At 31.4% G+C, this 16,184-nt stretch overlaps 2 pseudogenes; both read right to left on the reverse strand.

Moving 5' to 3' along the window:
• Window positions 1–10,897: 10,897 nt before the first annotated feature.
• Window positions 10,898–11,312, reverse strand: LOC105306073 (annotated as a pseudogene).
• A 2,252-nt stretch (window positions 11,313–13,564) lies between these two features.
• Window positions 13,565–14,002, reverse strand: LOC105306083 (annotated as a pseudogene).
• Between the last annotated feature and the right edge of the window lie 2,182 nt (window positions 14,003–16,184).

Genomic DNA, 16,184 nt, shown 5'->3' on the forward strand with positions numbered 1-16,184 from the left:
ACTAGAAGGAAAGGAGAGAGGGGGAAAGCAGATAAAGGTAAAAGGAGTTAAATATATGGTGATGAAAGGAGATTCGACTTTGGGTGATAAACACACAGTGCTTATACAGATGATGTATTATTGAATTTTACACTTGAAACCTATATAATTTTATTAACCAATGTCACTCCAACAAATTTATTGTTTAAAAAAAAGAAGAAAAAGAATAATCAGAAATAAAAATAGCCAAACAACATAATCTAGGAAAAAATCACTACCATAAAATAAGTATTGTTTCTTTTAATTACGTGATCCAGTGTGAACTGAATTTCTATAACAATTGGTCTAGCATGGACTCCAGCTAGCAAAATGTACACTTACCACACCGGTGTCCACTGGTGCATACTAGCTAGATGTCCACCTTGTTCATGAAAAGGAAAGCAACAGTAGAAATGCAGGTTACACAGACGAATGGTTTTATATACACACACACACACATACACACACACACACACACACACACACACACACACACATATATATACTGGCAGGGAAATAGAAAAAAGTGGTGCTTGAGAAACTAGGGTTGATGACAGCAGATGGGGTGAAAAGTCCTGAGAAAAGAAAACATTCATGAGTGAGATAGATAGAAAGTAATGTGAGTGCGTTCTTAAAGTTCTTAACCCAACAGATTGCTAATTCTTAAAAAAATAGAAAGTAGAGAAATAAAGATGTATGTTAAGGTAACAGAAGTAAGATGTAACACGCAAAACCCAAATTTTTAAATGTATTGCTCAGCTCAAGAAATACTCATTTCTAACTCATATAAAGACTGATTTCTATCACTTAATTCAGGTGTCACATTGAATATCATGCCTTAAAATCTCAAATCCTAAATTATAGTTTTAGCGAAACTGACATTCTATGAGAAGGATGGGTCCATAACAAGTAATTATAAACCAATTAGATATAGGAATAGAAAAAAAAAAAAAACAGAAAGTAAACTGTACGGTTTCTGAACATTCAAATATATTTACTCTGTGGAAAATATACTAAATTTAGGCATATCATTGAGTGAAAATTAAGTCTTCCTGTCTTGGAGAGATTTTCATGGCATCCTGCCTCTAACCGTGGTGGGAGGGACACTGCTTTCTGACCAGTGGGCTGTGCAGCAGCATAAAATACTGCTCCTTCTAGTCCCAGCGTCCTCTCTACTCCCTCACAACCATGCCACTTCACTGGAGAGATGATTCTTAAGGAACAATTACAGTTTACAGTAACTCGAATGAATAGTTAACTACCATGGCAACTGCTACTGCACATAGAGCTTCTTTACTGGAGAAACTCAAGACAACCTCTGACATTTGGTGCTAGAAATTTAGCACAGGTTTTTTTCTCTACTCCAACAGACAAACCCCACGGCTTACCACTATATCAGTCAAGCTCCTGTATAACAGGAGATTAGAACTGAAAGAACAAGAAGTCTCAGAGTCTTTTTAAAGGAGTCTCTAGGGAAACTCAAAGACACCTGGGGAAAAAAATAGACAACAGAAAATTTTAGCCTCGCACACAGCAGTGGCAATAGTAAACACAGCCTAACTCCTAGCCAAATAAATATAAAATCTCACACTAAAGGCTTATTTACCTCAGTTTCTTTTACCCGGTATATCGTGTTTGGCTTTCTGCAAACAATTGCAAGGAAACTAAAAGGCAAAAAACACAGTCTGAAGAGACAAAGGAAGGTATCAGAACCAAATTCAGATACTGCAGAGATTTTGGAATTAACAGACAGGGAATTATTTAAACTGCAGAAAATCAAAGCCAAAGAGAAAATCTTGAAAGAAACTAGAGGAAAACACCTGTAGTTCTATTAGTTTTCTCTCTCTTGGTTTGGATAATGGTTACTTTTTCAAGTTCACTATATTATAACTCATTAACATGCACATTTTATGCATTTTTCTATATACATGTTATTCTTCCATATAAAATTTTATTAAATTCTAGATATTCTTTCCTATTGAATCAGATGCTCACAGCACTACTTGTGTTTTTAATATTAATGGTTGAGTTTCTGCATTCAACATAAATATTATTAAATATGATTATTTAGAAAATATTGTATGCTAACCTCATAATTAGACAAACTATAACTTTAATTGTTACAGTTAGAAAAATCTTTGGAGTATATGAAACCATGATCTGATATATTATCAACTGTAATTTTTTAAAAATTCATGATCAGTGATTATTTCATCTGAGTTTGAATATTTCCATTGATAGGTATATCATCACTATGTTCCTCCTACTGTTCTTTTGTACCAGGTACTGTGCAATTTACTAAAATACAAATGTGATTAGTTTCCAGTTTTTTCTATCAAAGAGCTTACAACAACTTGTGGGAGCATAACAACAAATTTTAATTCCAGTATTTTATAAATAATATAAAATATAATATAAAGCGCATTCAATAAATATAAATCATAGAAGATAAAGTTGAATAATCTTGATGAGGGTTGGGACAGGGCAATTGAAAGGGCATCTGAATGGTGACATTTAAATTAATTTTGTAAAGTAATGTACAATTTTGAAAAGTGGAGAATAAAAAAAAAGACAGTAAGAAAAGTTCCCCACAAAAGTCATGGAGTTTTTATAAAAGTAGTTCTTTATTGCTGAGATGTATTTTATGTGGGAGAATAATACAATGTATAAAACCAAAAACAGTTTGGATCCAGTGTGGAAATTTAAATGTCAGGGTAAATAGTTCCTTGATGAGGCAGCTCTAGTTATTAGAATATTTCTGTAAACCTGAAAAATGCTTTCTTATTATTTCTTGCCTAATTTCCTAGGTTATTACCTCCAGTAAAATTTTGAAAGATTATGATGCTAGACATCCTTGTCTTTATCATAATCTTAGTTAGGAGCATCCAGTCTTATGCTACCTGTGGGTTTTTGTAGAGGTTATCGGATTGAGGTTTGCACCCATTATAATTAGAGTTAGTAAAAATTAAAACTGAAAGACGATGTGGCAACCTGAAAAGTGTATTTATAGATTACTCTGAAGCAAAACAAAGTACACAATATTTTACATCCTGTGATTACAACTCTGTGAGAAGGGAAAAACTGAGAAGAATACTCATTTCCCCTGCTGCAGTAATTCTGTGAGTGTAGTGGTTTTATGAGTGGTTTTGTTTGTATGCTTGATAACTTCAATGTTTTATATCATATGATGACCTTTTTATACTGAAAAAAATAGTTATTTTCTGACATTTAAAAAGCCCTTAAAATTAAGTTTTGGAAGTATTTCATTTTTATTTAATTATTGATCCCTAGTTTTCTATCATTTGAATTATTCCATAAATCTTCTTTTAAAAAACATTTAATGAAATAATTCTTTCTCTTTCTGTCTGGAACTTTATCATGTCAGGACTCTGGATTAATGATTTCTTTTAAAGTAACTTTATTGGTTTATACATTTGGTCGATTTATCCTTGGCTCTAAAAATGTACTAGAAAGGAACGCAGCGAGTGTTCTAAAGTTGATATATAGCACTCAGCCTTAACAATTTGCAAATCCAGCAAGTTAAACTACCAAAGAAAAATTAACAAATGCAGGAATTGAATTATTTTGTTTTTCATAATACCCTTGCCAGTTTAAAATAGAATTATAATAGAATTAAATTTTGCTTGCTTTATTTGAATAATTAAGTGAAGAATTGATGGAAAGAAGATATTTTAAAATCGAATATCCTTATTTTTCAAAGTTCTATTAATTTTCTACCAGTTTCCCACTGAATATAATACATATTTTCAATTCCTAGTAGAAGTAACCCATATTATTTTCCATTTGTGTTTCTACTGAGCTATTTCTCAACAATAGTTTTATATAATATCTTATTATTCTGGCAAATACGACTAATTATTTTCTAATTAATTCACAGAAGTATGTGTTTTTATTTCAATTTTATTTTTAGCATAAGAGCATATTTATTTCAAATGATTGCTATGTCAGAAAAAATATGACATATTTTATCAATAAAATTTGATTTCCAGCTACCTTGGAAAAAATACATATACATATATAACTTTAAAACAAAACATATATATGGAGACATACATCACACACACACTTGAAATTTGATGGAAAATATAAATATTCTCTTAGGTAGTTTTTTTCATACATATATTTTATATTTTTTCCTGACATTTTATGCATTTGATATGAATATATGTGTGTATTCTATCAAACATATATATGTCAAATCCATATTGAATATGTGTCACGTGGGTTTCAACATTAGTATACTTCCATATGATTTCATTTTTAAGTCAGAAAGTAGTTTAAAATTGAAAATTTTTATATAATATGTAATTTATTGTTTTGTTTAAACCTTTATTAATTTTATAATCACTAAGCACCTTTAACCTTAATTTAATATATGCATTTAACAGAATGTATAGACTGGTTTAGCTATTGAGGAGAGCAATTTGAAAATATCTGTGCGCATATACATATATATTATTGTGCATATATATACATATATTATTGTATACATACATTATTGTACATATTCATATACATCTACATATCCTTACTCTTGAATAATATCCTGAAGAAATAATCACATAGCTTCATAAGGTATACATATGCAAAGATATTTGTATATGGTATATGTTTGTATATGGTATTTGTATACGGTATTTGTGTATTTGTATATGTTTATGGTAGTGGAAAATAGGTGTTGATGTAGGTTTCTACCATGCAGTGCCAATTAGTTCTCTGAAACAATAAACTCAATGTACACTCAACACCATCGATATAATTTAAAACAGTGTTTAAATTCAACAGAGAAAATTTACAATATTGCATTAAGATGTCTTCAATAAATTATTTAACTACTCTTACTTTCAATTATTCCTTATCTGTGGAAAATTGATCGTATTTAATACAAGATTTCTAAACAAAGCATTTTGAAAACATCTTTGAGTGAGATCAAACAGCAGGCCTTTTGAACTGTAATCTTCCAAATTTTGTTGTGATTTCTCCCTAGGTACAAAGTGTTAGATTAAATTTCAGGAGACTACTTTGGGTTGGTTTCTTGTTTTCTGCCACCACCAATACCACCTTAATCAGTTTAGCATGGTACTTTATCCAGCTGTGGGAGAAAACTAGAATGTAGAATTTCAAGTATGGTTTTCTTTCGGGATTATGCAAAGACACCAAGAGGATTATATTTTCTTAAAATTGTGTCTGGGGAGGAAAACTCTTTGGCTTGTTGTAGTAGATTTGATACAAAGGCAGCAATTGGGTTTGGCTTGCCAAAAGTCATGTGGAGACCAAATCTTCTTCGTGTACATCCAGCAGGAATAAAAGCTAGTATCTACTGGAAAATAGAAACCTCTTTAAGAGAGAATAATTGAAAGAGAACACAATTGGTCTTACAGATTTCCGTGATTGAAGAAGGGGAAAATGAACAGAGAAAAACTAAAGTCAAAAGAATTGTGGTTTGTTAAAATAGATCTATAAAAAAATAACAGAATATTGTTCCTTGAAGATACCTAACATGAAATTAATTAAAACAATAACATCTAGAAATTTCGAGGAACAGGATATCAGTTTCTTACTTAGTCATACTTCCCTCTCAATATTTCAAGAAGAAAAAGGTGAATTTGAAGTTTCTTTCTATACCTACCACTGCATCTAAATTATACGACTGTGTGATGATTCTTAAATTAATCTTGAAATATCTAAATAGCATATCTAAACCTTGTTGGTGGTTATAAAACTTTTCTTTTCTTTCTTTTTTTTTTTTTTTTGGTCTAGTGTCCTCATATTAGTTGGGAGGAAAAATGATAATCTCTGTATTCCAAGACTAGATTAAATCTCAGATGACCCTTTAGGAGAATTTTTTTTTTAGAAATTACTTGAGGAAAAAGAGATGCAGCCACAATATAATCAGAGCAGAGGCTCTTAATTCATTTTATTCAGGTAGATAAGGTTATTAAAACTTTCACAATATTTTAACTTGTGTCAAATATGTCCGTAAAATTGGGAAGCTACATCTAAGAGCCTTAGTGTGCATTGCCTGGCTGGGACCTATTTGTCACCTGGGAAGATGATATTTAGTTCCTACCTAGCAGAGAAAATAACAACAGCAATAACAGCAAACCCGTGCTGCTAATCTCTTGGCACACTTTATCCAGGATTACAGTTTACCAGTCAGGAAATTGTTTAAACACCTGGGAGGGCTACATAATCTTCCTTGGTGCCTGCCCTAGGAAAGAATTGCCTGAGACCCCTGGCCTCTCCTCAGCAATTGTAAGCTTTCAGTAAATTTATTTATATCTATAAATAATTTAGTTGGAGAACACTAACTAAATAATACCCATTTCTAAGAAGGAGCATGGAAGATGTATTAATTATTTTGCCTACTTTAGTTCTCTTAAGTTCTCAATAAAAATGACTATTAGATGATACAGAAGCACTGAGATAAAGATAAAAGTGTGAGAAGAAATAACAGAAACTATTCTACCCTAAATTCCACTATTATTTTTATAAAATATATTGAAACACAAAATAAAATGGATACATCTGTTGTTAAAATTAAAAAAAAAAAACTTTCTAAGGTCACTTCAAAGACAAGGTCTGTGTCTTATTTTTCCTACAGTTATATCCTTAAGTCAGATTCTTTGTATTCATAAGACCACAGCAGGATCACTATTCAAAGAAACTCTTTTAAATAAACAAAAGAAAAGTATAATCAGAGATCTGGAAAAAAATTCTTCTTTGCATACAAGTACTTGTTTAGAAGCATATTCTTGCCCTGAATCCAGCTTTTTTTAATGTGCTGTATCTCTTTGAATTATACCACGATCTAGCCAGTAACTTTCAACAGAATCCTAAGATTTTTAAAATTAAATATACCTCCTATTGTCTCTCCTGTTTAACATGTCTTCTCCATCGCAATCCTCCTAACATGTACATTACTTCATTTTTACCTGCTTGAACCACTATAGCCATTCATAACTGGTCTGCATTTTTGTCTCTTTCCAATTTATGTATCATGCCGCTTCTAAGTGGATTTTTCTAGAGCAAATATTAGATCAATTCTCTCCCTATTACAAATTAATTAATTATACCATTTTGCCTGCAGCCCAAAGTCTAAGTCATTTACTGTGGTGTATTTAGGTTTCTAGAAAACTCTGTTCATACCGACTGAAATAATATGAAAATTGTTAACTCACATACTTGGAAGGAAGGGTAGACTTCAGGGTTTACTCATTCTCATGACTAAATAATGTAGCAAAGGCATAATCTCATCTGTCTTTTCTGCCTCTCATAGTAACACATTTATTTTAATACATGTTTTATTCATAAACTTAACATGGCATGAAATAGGTGTTAGACTATACAAACTTTCATGCATATTTGAGAAAAAAAAGTACGTTTTTAATCGTGAAAAAATAAATGTCTTTAACTTCCTCCCAATTTTACAAATTGAGTCATGTGCCCAACCCTAAAGCAATCACTTTGGCCAGAGAAATGGGATTTTTTGATGGCCTCTGCTCTGCTATGCTATATTTTGCTCTTGGAACCATAATGGCAGCTAATAGAGGAAAGATGTAATGAATTGTGGGGAAATGACCACAATGTTTTCTAATGCTGCTAACAAAAATGTCCTGTTTCCTTTTCTTTTGTTCATTCGTGCATTTAAAATGTAACACTGTGTGGAAGATTGTATTTCCCAAACATGTCTGACACAATATGTTCCATTCCACGTGTTCTTCTTACAAAGCCCTACCCTCTAAAAAGGCAGTGCTTTGTAACTGATCTAACTTACAGAATAGCCGAAGTGGGCCTAAGTGACATGTGAGGCCAGGTCTTACGAATAGAATACTATAGATTTCTGCCTTGTTCTCTGGAGATGCCAACACTTGAACCAAGCCGTCATAACAGGATGAAAGCCATACAACATGAAAGGGCCTCATAGAGTTATTTGTTTGTTTGTTTCTTTTGTTTTTTGACTGAAAGCCCAGCTATGGTTTCAGGCAGTCTACAGCATTAACTAATATTGATATGAATAAAGGAGAATTCAGTATAAATCCAGCCCCAATCACCATCTAGATTCTGGCATGCTTCTAATGCTATCAGAATCACCTGGATCAATCACCTAGATATGAACTGATTGACTCATAGAGAATATTGCCTAGCTGAAATAAGTAATCTCCAGAAACATGAAATACAATAGAATGATAATTATTTTAATCCACTTAGTATTGAGTGATTCATTGCAAGCAATAGACAAACAGAACGCATTGGTACTAATCCATCTTTCAAGAGCTAATTCAAATAGTTTTTCTGTAAAATTTTTTTCTTTATATTTTTGTTCTCTCATTCTGATATTTTTCTCCTTTTATGTTCTTAGAGCATATAAACTTTTTAAAAAAATTTTTCTGACTTTAAACTGTTGTTTATATATCTGTCTCCTCCACCAGAGTGCACTCCTTGAGGGAATGGATTATGTAATATGCATGATTTTACTGTGGAGAGTGTAATAGTTTCACATAAAGGTCCATTGAATTAATCAACCAATGATTGATCAATCAACCAACATTTAACTCAGAAATAATATAAACATTTAAACTGGTTTTCACTTTTTTTAGGTGATACATTTCTCTGCATATGGCATGATAATGTGACTTCAATCTTTCTAATACCAAGAGTCTATAAACTTTTTAAAATACATGGTACATTTACAATTTACATTATAAAGTTTTTATTGAAGTTTATAATTATTTTTCAATGAATTGAAATTATTACTAACTGCCTTTCTTCCTAATTAGTTGTTCTGTTTAAAAACAAATAAAGAACACCAACATAAGAGTTTTACTTGAACTAGAGTAGAAAACTTTCAGGATTGTGTAGATTAAAGCCATTGTAGGCAAGTCCTCCTTTCTGATAATTAATACATTTTTATTTAGTTCTCAGATTTCAATAATTTATTTCTTGCTCTGCAGTGATTGCTTTTTTTTTCATTACAACTCCCTACCTGATGAACTTCCCCCATGATTTAATAATATATCATATTTTGTAGAAAGTAAAGCATTTACTGTTCACAATATAAGCATCAGCATTTTCAGTAGAAATATAATCCTTTATGTTTATTTACTTTAGTGGTTTAAGCCAAAAAGTGTTCAAATGTTTACTTTCCCCTCCTCCTACAGTATTTGTCTTTGTATGAGATTAAAAGGATGAGTAAATATAATTTAAGAAATCTTTGCTCAAATTTCATTCAACAAACTTTAATTTTACCACATACCAGTGAGAGATTTTTTTATGATGTTATGACATATACAGAGAAATATAAATGACAGCTTCTGTCTCCAGAAAGAAAATGACAGTATGCAGTAAAATTGTTTTCAAAGCAATAAACATCAAAAGATGTTTAGAATGAAGTATTAAAATAGTAAAGTGGAGGGAGAGACTCCTTCATGCTGAGAGAATTAGGGAAGACAAGCAAATTATGATACTTTAGCTGGGCTCTAAAATATTATGATTTGCACATATTAATATGGCTGAAGGATACTGAAGTCAGAAATTTTGCAAGCAGATCATAAAGTAAGAAAGCACCGCTGTGCTGGGTATGTTGTGGTATTGCCAATAGGGTATATGAAAACATAGTAATAAAAGCCAGAGATGACTACAAGTTTGGAGATCTGAATGAGTAAAAGATTACTAATAAAAATGTGAAATTTGTATTCAGGAACTTATTTGTGGAAAAAGATAATGAGTTTTGTATTAGTCTGTGATGATGTTTGAGATGCAGACTGGATTCCAGGTGGACATTCTTGTAGACAATTGAAAATGCAGAACTACTACTGAAGAGACTGTAGTTACAGATGTAGAATTAGGATATATAAATATGTTCAGAGATAGATATGTAGGTAGGTAGGTGGGTAGGGTAGGTAGATGGGGTAGGTAAGAATATAGATGATACCAAAATCACAGATGAGATGCAATAGTTAAAGCAGATTTTTGGAATATAAGGATGTTATTTTTACTAAACGATTTTGTCTACAAATATTTACTTATAAACAACTCTTTGGTCTAAATAAAAGTACTAAAAAGGCAATCAGCAGGATTGAGTTTGAAGCCATATTTTGTTTGGCTAAAATGGTATTTAAAAAGCCAAAATTTGACTAACTTTAAATGTCAAGCACATTCATTTATCCAATTGCCTATGAACTCTCGATTATCCTTCATCCTGGCTACTTCACAAATTTATGATTCTTTCCTGCTACCTCGAGTAGCTAGAGCTCAAGAACACCACATGAAATCAATTTTGGGTATTAATTGCTTACCATAAGTTTCTGGAAATTTATTCACTTGTTTGTTTCCAAAAGCATGGAACATGCAGGATGCAATGTTACAAGATCACAGTATGTGAAAATGGCTCTCGTGTAGTGAAGGAGTAGACATACATACATATATATGTATGTACATATATACATACATATATATACACATACTACAGACCATACTACAGACAGGTAATGATAGTTCATCTCTGGAGACTTTTTCTCCCCAATCCTGGACTGATACTTTTATAAAAATAAAAATAAGAAAAGTGAAATTAGAGTAAACATGCAAAATCAAAGTACTGTTTCTTTTTATTATTGGACTCAACAAACATAAAATTACATCTCAATGAATATTAGAACAAACCTAACAAGAGAAAAACAACAACACAATAAACCTATATCATACCTAAACTGACTTGATGATTTGTTTTAACCACAATCATACCAATGGGATTGAAAGATAAGAGTTTGTGTGTTTGTGTGTGTGTGTTTTGTGTATGTGTGCGTGTTGCGTGTGCGTGTGAGTGCATGTGTGTGTGTGCATGTGTGTGTGTGTTTCATTTTTTAAAACTAGCTCTGGCCAATTTTATTAAAGAAAAATTTTGCATGATTTACTTTTAACCAGTCTGTTCTGGCATACTTCTAATGCTATCAGAATCACCTGGATCAATGATAGCCAGTGTGCATACTCTACAGTATTTACCACAAGAGGGGCTCAATTCAACATTATTGCCACTGTAGTGATGGACACCGATCTTGGCCAACATGGTGTAGTACTCTATTTCAAATTTCCTCCAGGCTGGGCAGTTGCTGGTGAGGATGACTAGTTTAGCTTTGCTTGTATCCCAGCATGTACTTTGCACTTTTCATAACAAGTTGAAGCCTAGAGTTGATAGACTCCAGTGACTTTTTCATCTTTGCGGCCATCATCTTCCTGCCTTAGGTGCAGGTGGGCCCTCAACCAAGAGCAGCCACTAAGATGGGCAGGGAGTGAGAAATGAAGGAAAAATAAGATCTAAAAGCAACTTCAACAAATGTAGCATACTCAATTTTAACTTTTATCTAAAATGAAAAGTATGACATTTTTGAAATTTTCAAATTTTTAAAAGTAGTCATACATTTTATCCAAAAAAATTAGAGTTAAATTTAAATCTTCTTTCAATGAAATAAATTGATTCTAGATCCTAAATTTCCAATATGTTGGTGTTCTTATTTTTAAATTAAAATAAATTCAAAATATTATATTACATATAGTGTTTAGGGATCATTTACTTCTTTGATTATTATGGTCAAATTGTAGGATATCTTTTAATAATGTCTTAGAAACAAGAATAAACTCTGTTCTTACAAATTTCTAATTTTCATTTTTGCCTTTTGTTCTTATCTGCCTTTGAAAATCATGTTACATTTCTCCCATGAATGGAGGTTAGAAGCTCATTAAAATTATTGAATGCGTGAGACGAATAAGCAAGTCTAGTAGGGCAATTCACAGCTCTAAAAGTTGGGACCAAACAGGTTTCTTATTATGCAGAAAGTTCATTACAGAAAATGTCTCCTTGATAACCATTGTACCTAAACATCAGATGCTAGTTATTCATTTCATAAAGAGAAGAATCTCAAATCTAAAGTGATATTTGTTTGGCAGTTTACTAATTACTCTGTTTGAAGTCAGCCGATGTTTTGTTTTGTTTTCATCATGACTTTCTTGATAAAGAAAGAAATGTATTGATTTTCTGCAAATATCTTCAACTGGTAAATACTCTGAATATTTTCCTATCATTGCAGCTGCATCTTCAGAATATTTTCATAATGCAGAATTTACACTCCAAATATTTGTTGATAATGTAAGCTTTCATTGTATAAGTCAGAGATAGTTGTGTTTGTTGGAACTAAATTTTGGGGGAAATTTTTTTCTTACTAAAAATCATACTTAAATCACGTGATTACTAAATTGGCAATTCCTATGTCATTATCAAGCAACAAATTAAAAGTACTTTCTTAATTTTGTTTGTCCTTTGTGTTGATCTTTCATCTTTTTAGACAGCTCTTGAATAGATTGAACTATGGTGTCATTGGAAAGTAAGACTTGAATTACCCTCTCTGCCTCAGAGTTATCAACTAACATTTCCAGGAATATCTCTTTGATATCGTCTTTACTAATGTCTCAGCAATCATATACATACTCAGTCTTAGCAAACAAAATATTGCTTTATAAGAAAACTATAAAGCATTAATAATTACATGTTAAAGAGTAAAGAACTGCTTTTGACAGATTTTTAATCAGCATTCTTCCAAGTAATTCCTTTGGCTTTACATCTATATATATATTCTGAGTATAAATACTGCTTCAGATTTTATGATTTTAATGCACAATTAGCCAGTACATCTTGCAAATAACATAATTTCAGTATTTCACTATCGATTATGGCTATAAAAACAAAAGTAGTCATATGAGGAATAATACTTCCAATTAAAACTATAAACTACTTTGGTCTTTATTTCTTTAGAATCATTTCCATTGTTCTAATACAACCATAAGAACTATGTCTTTTCTTGACATATCCTTCATCCTGGCTACTTCACAAATTTATGATTCTTTCCTGCTACCTCGAGTAGCTAGAGCTCAAGAACACCACATGAAATCAATTTTGGGTATTAATTGCTTACCATAAGTTTCTGGAAATTTATTCACTTGTTTGTTTCCAAAAGCATGGAACATGCAGGATGCAATGTTACAAGATCAAAGTATGTGAAAATGGCTCTCGTGTAGTGAAGGAGTAGACATACATACATATATATGTATGTACATATATACATACATATATATACACATACTACAGACCATACTACAGACAGGTAATGATAGTTCATCTCTGGAGACTTTTTCTCCCCAATCCTGGACTGATACTTTTATAAAAATAAAAATAAGAAAAGTGAAATTAGAGTAAACATGCAAAATCAAAGTACTGTTTCTTTTTATTATTGGACTCAACAAACATAAAATTACATCTCAATGAATATTAGAACAAACCTAACAAGAGAAAAACAACAACACAATAAACCTATATCGTACCTAAACTGACTTGATGATTTGTTTTAACCACAATCATACCAATGGGATTGAAAGATAAGAGTTTGTGTGTGTGTGTGTGGGGGATTTGTGTATGTGTGCGTGTTGCGTGTGCATGTGAGTGCATGTGTGTGTGTGCATGTGTGTGTGTGTTTCATTTTTTAAAACTAGCTCTGGCCAATTTTATTAAAGAAAAATTTTGCATGATTTACTTTTAACCAGTCTGTTCTGGCATAATCTAATGATATCAGAATCACCTGGATCAATGATAGCCAGTGTGCATACTCTACAGTATTTACCACAAGCGGGGCTCAATTCAACATTATTGCCACTGTAGTGATGGACACCGATCTTGGCCAACATGGTGTAGTACTCTATTTCAAATTTCCTCCAGGCTGGGCAGTTGCTGGTGAGGATGACTAGTTTAGCTTTGCTTGTATCCCAGCATGTACTTTGCACTTTTCATAACAAGTTGAAGCCTAGAGTTGATAGACTCCAGTGACTTTTTCATCTTTGCGGCCATCATCTTCCTGCCTTAGGTGCAGGTGGGCCCTCAACCAAGAGCAGCCACTAAGATGGCCAGGGAGTGAGAAATGAAGGAAAAATAAGATCTAAAAGCAACTTCAACAAATGTAGCATACTCAATTTTAACTTTTATCTAAAATGAAAAGTATGACATTTTTGAAATTTTCAAATTTTTAAAAGTAGTCATACATTTTATCCAAAAAAATTAGAGTTAAATTTAAATCTTCTTTCAATGAAATAAATTGATTCTAGATCCTAAATTTCCAATATGTTGGTGTTCTTATTTTTAAATTAAAATAAATTCAAAATATTATATTACATATAGTGTTTAGGGATCATTTACTTCTTTGATTATTATGGTCAAATTGTAGGATATCTTTTAATAATGTCTTAGAAACAAGAATAAACTCTGTTCTTACAAATTTCTAATTTTCATTTTTGCCTTTTGTTCTTATCTGCCTTTGAAAATCATGTTACATTTCTCCCATGAATGGAGGTTAGAAGCTCATTAAAATTATTGAATGCGTGAGACGAATAAGCAAGTCTAGTAGGGCAATTCACAGCTCTAAAAGTTGGGACCAAACAGGTTTCTTATTATGCAGAAAGTTCATTACAGAAAATGTCTCCTTGATAACCATTGTACCTAAACATCAGATGCTAGTTATTCATTTCATAAAGAGAAGAATCTCAAATCTAAAGTGATATTTGTTTGGCAGTTTACTAATTACTCTGTTTGAAGTCAGCCGATGTTTTGTTTTGTTTTCATCATGACTTTCTTGATAAAGAAAGAAATGTATTGATTTTCTGCAAATATCTTCAACTGGTAAATACTCTGAATATTTTCCTATCATTGCAGCTGCATCTTCAGAATATTTTCATAATGCAGAATTTACACTCCAAATATTTGTTGATAATGTAAGCTTTCATTGTATAAGTCAGAGATAGTTGTGTTTGTTGGAACTAAATTTTGGGGGAAATTTTTTTCTTACTAAAAATCATACTTAAATCACGTGATTACTAAATTGGCAATTCCTATGTCATTATCAAGCAACAAATTAAAAGTACTTTCTTAATTTTGTTTGTCCTTTGTGTTGATCTTTCATATTTTTAGACAGCTCTTGAATAGATTGAACTATGGTGTCATTGGAAAGTAAGACTTGAATTACCCTCTCTGCCTCAGAGTTATCAACTAACATTTCCAGGAATATCTCTTTGATATCGTCTTTACTAATGTCTCAGCAATCATATACATACTCAGTCTTAGCAAACAAAATATTGCTTTATAAGAAAACTATAAAGCATTAATAATTACATGTTAAAGAGTAAAGAACTGCTTTTGACAGATTTTTAATCAGCATTCTTCCAAGTAATTCCTTTGGCTTTACATCTATATATATATTCTGAGTATAAATACTGCTTCAGATTTTATGATTTTAATGCACAATTAGCCAGTACATCTTGCAAATAACATAATTTCAGTATTTCACTATCGATTATGGCTATAAAAACAAAAGTAGTCATATGAGGAATAATACTTCCAATTAAAACTATAAACTACTTTGGTCTTTATTTCTTTAGAATCATTTCCATTGTTCTAATACAACCATAAGAACTATGTCTTTTCTTGACAAAAAATCCAGAGAAGCTTTTTTACTATCAGCAAATTTGGGTTAAAAACAAATAATACAATGTTTGCTTTCATAATTTAGCTAATAATGTTAAAATATAGACTTAAAATAGTAATGATTAAAATAAAATAATTATAAAAAATAAAGTTAAAAAACAAATTGTTTACATCTTATCATATTATAATGTTAATTAAATGTAGACAATCTAACATCAAATGTCGCATGGTATAAGATAGCCCTGTGCACTGACAAGAACTCAGCTCTCATCACATGTAATATCATCTTGTCAATGAGAAAACCTACTGATTGCATACTAGGATATAATGAAAACATTAATTTCCTATAAAAGTTTCTAAATATTGTCTTTGTTGATGCTTACTCGTTACAGATTGGTAAACAGCAGAGTATGGCCTGACTCTGATTCATGGCTCAAAATATGAATAGCCATGGCATAAAATAATTAACTTAAATATTTTTTCGTGAATGAGATAATCAAAAAAAGTTATTAAATACATATTACTTAAATGAGGCACTGAGAAATGGTATGAATTTTTTAATTCTGTACTGAAAGTCATTTAGAAAAGGAATAACATGAGAAATTTTAGAGATGATAGTGTTAAAATA

This window comes from Pteropus vampyrus, unplaced genomic scaffold (assembly GCF_000151845.1).
Source record: "Pteropus vampyrus isolate Shadow unplaced genomic scaffold, Pvam_2.0 Scaffold13, whole genome shotgun sequence".
Lineage (NCBI taxonomy): Eukaryota > Metazoa > Chordata > Mammalia > Chiroptera > Pteropodidae > Pteropus > Pteropus vampyrus.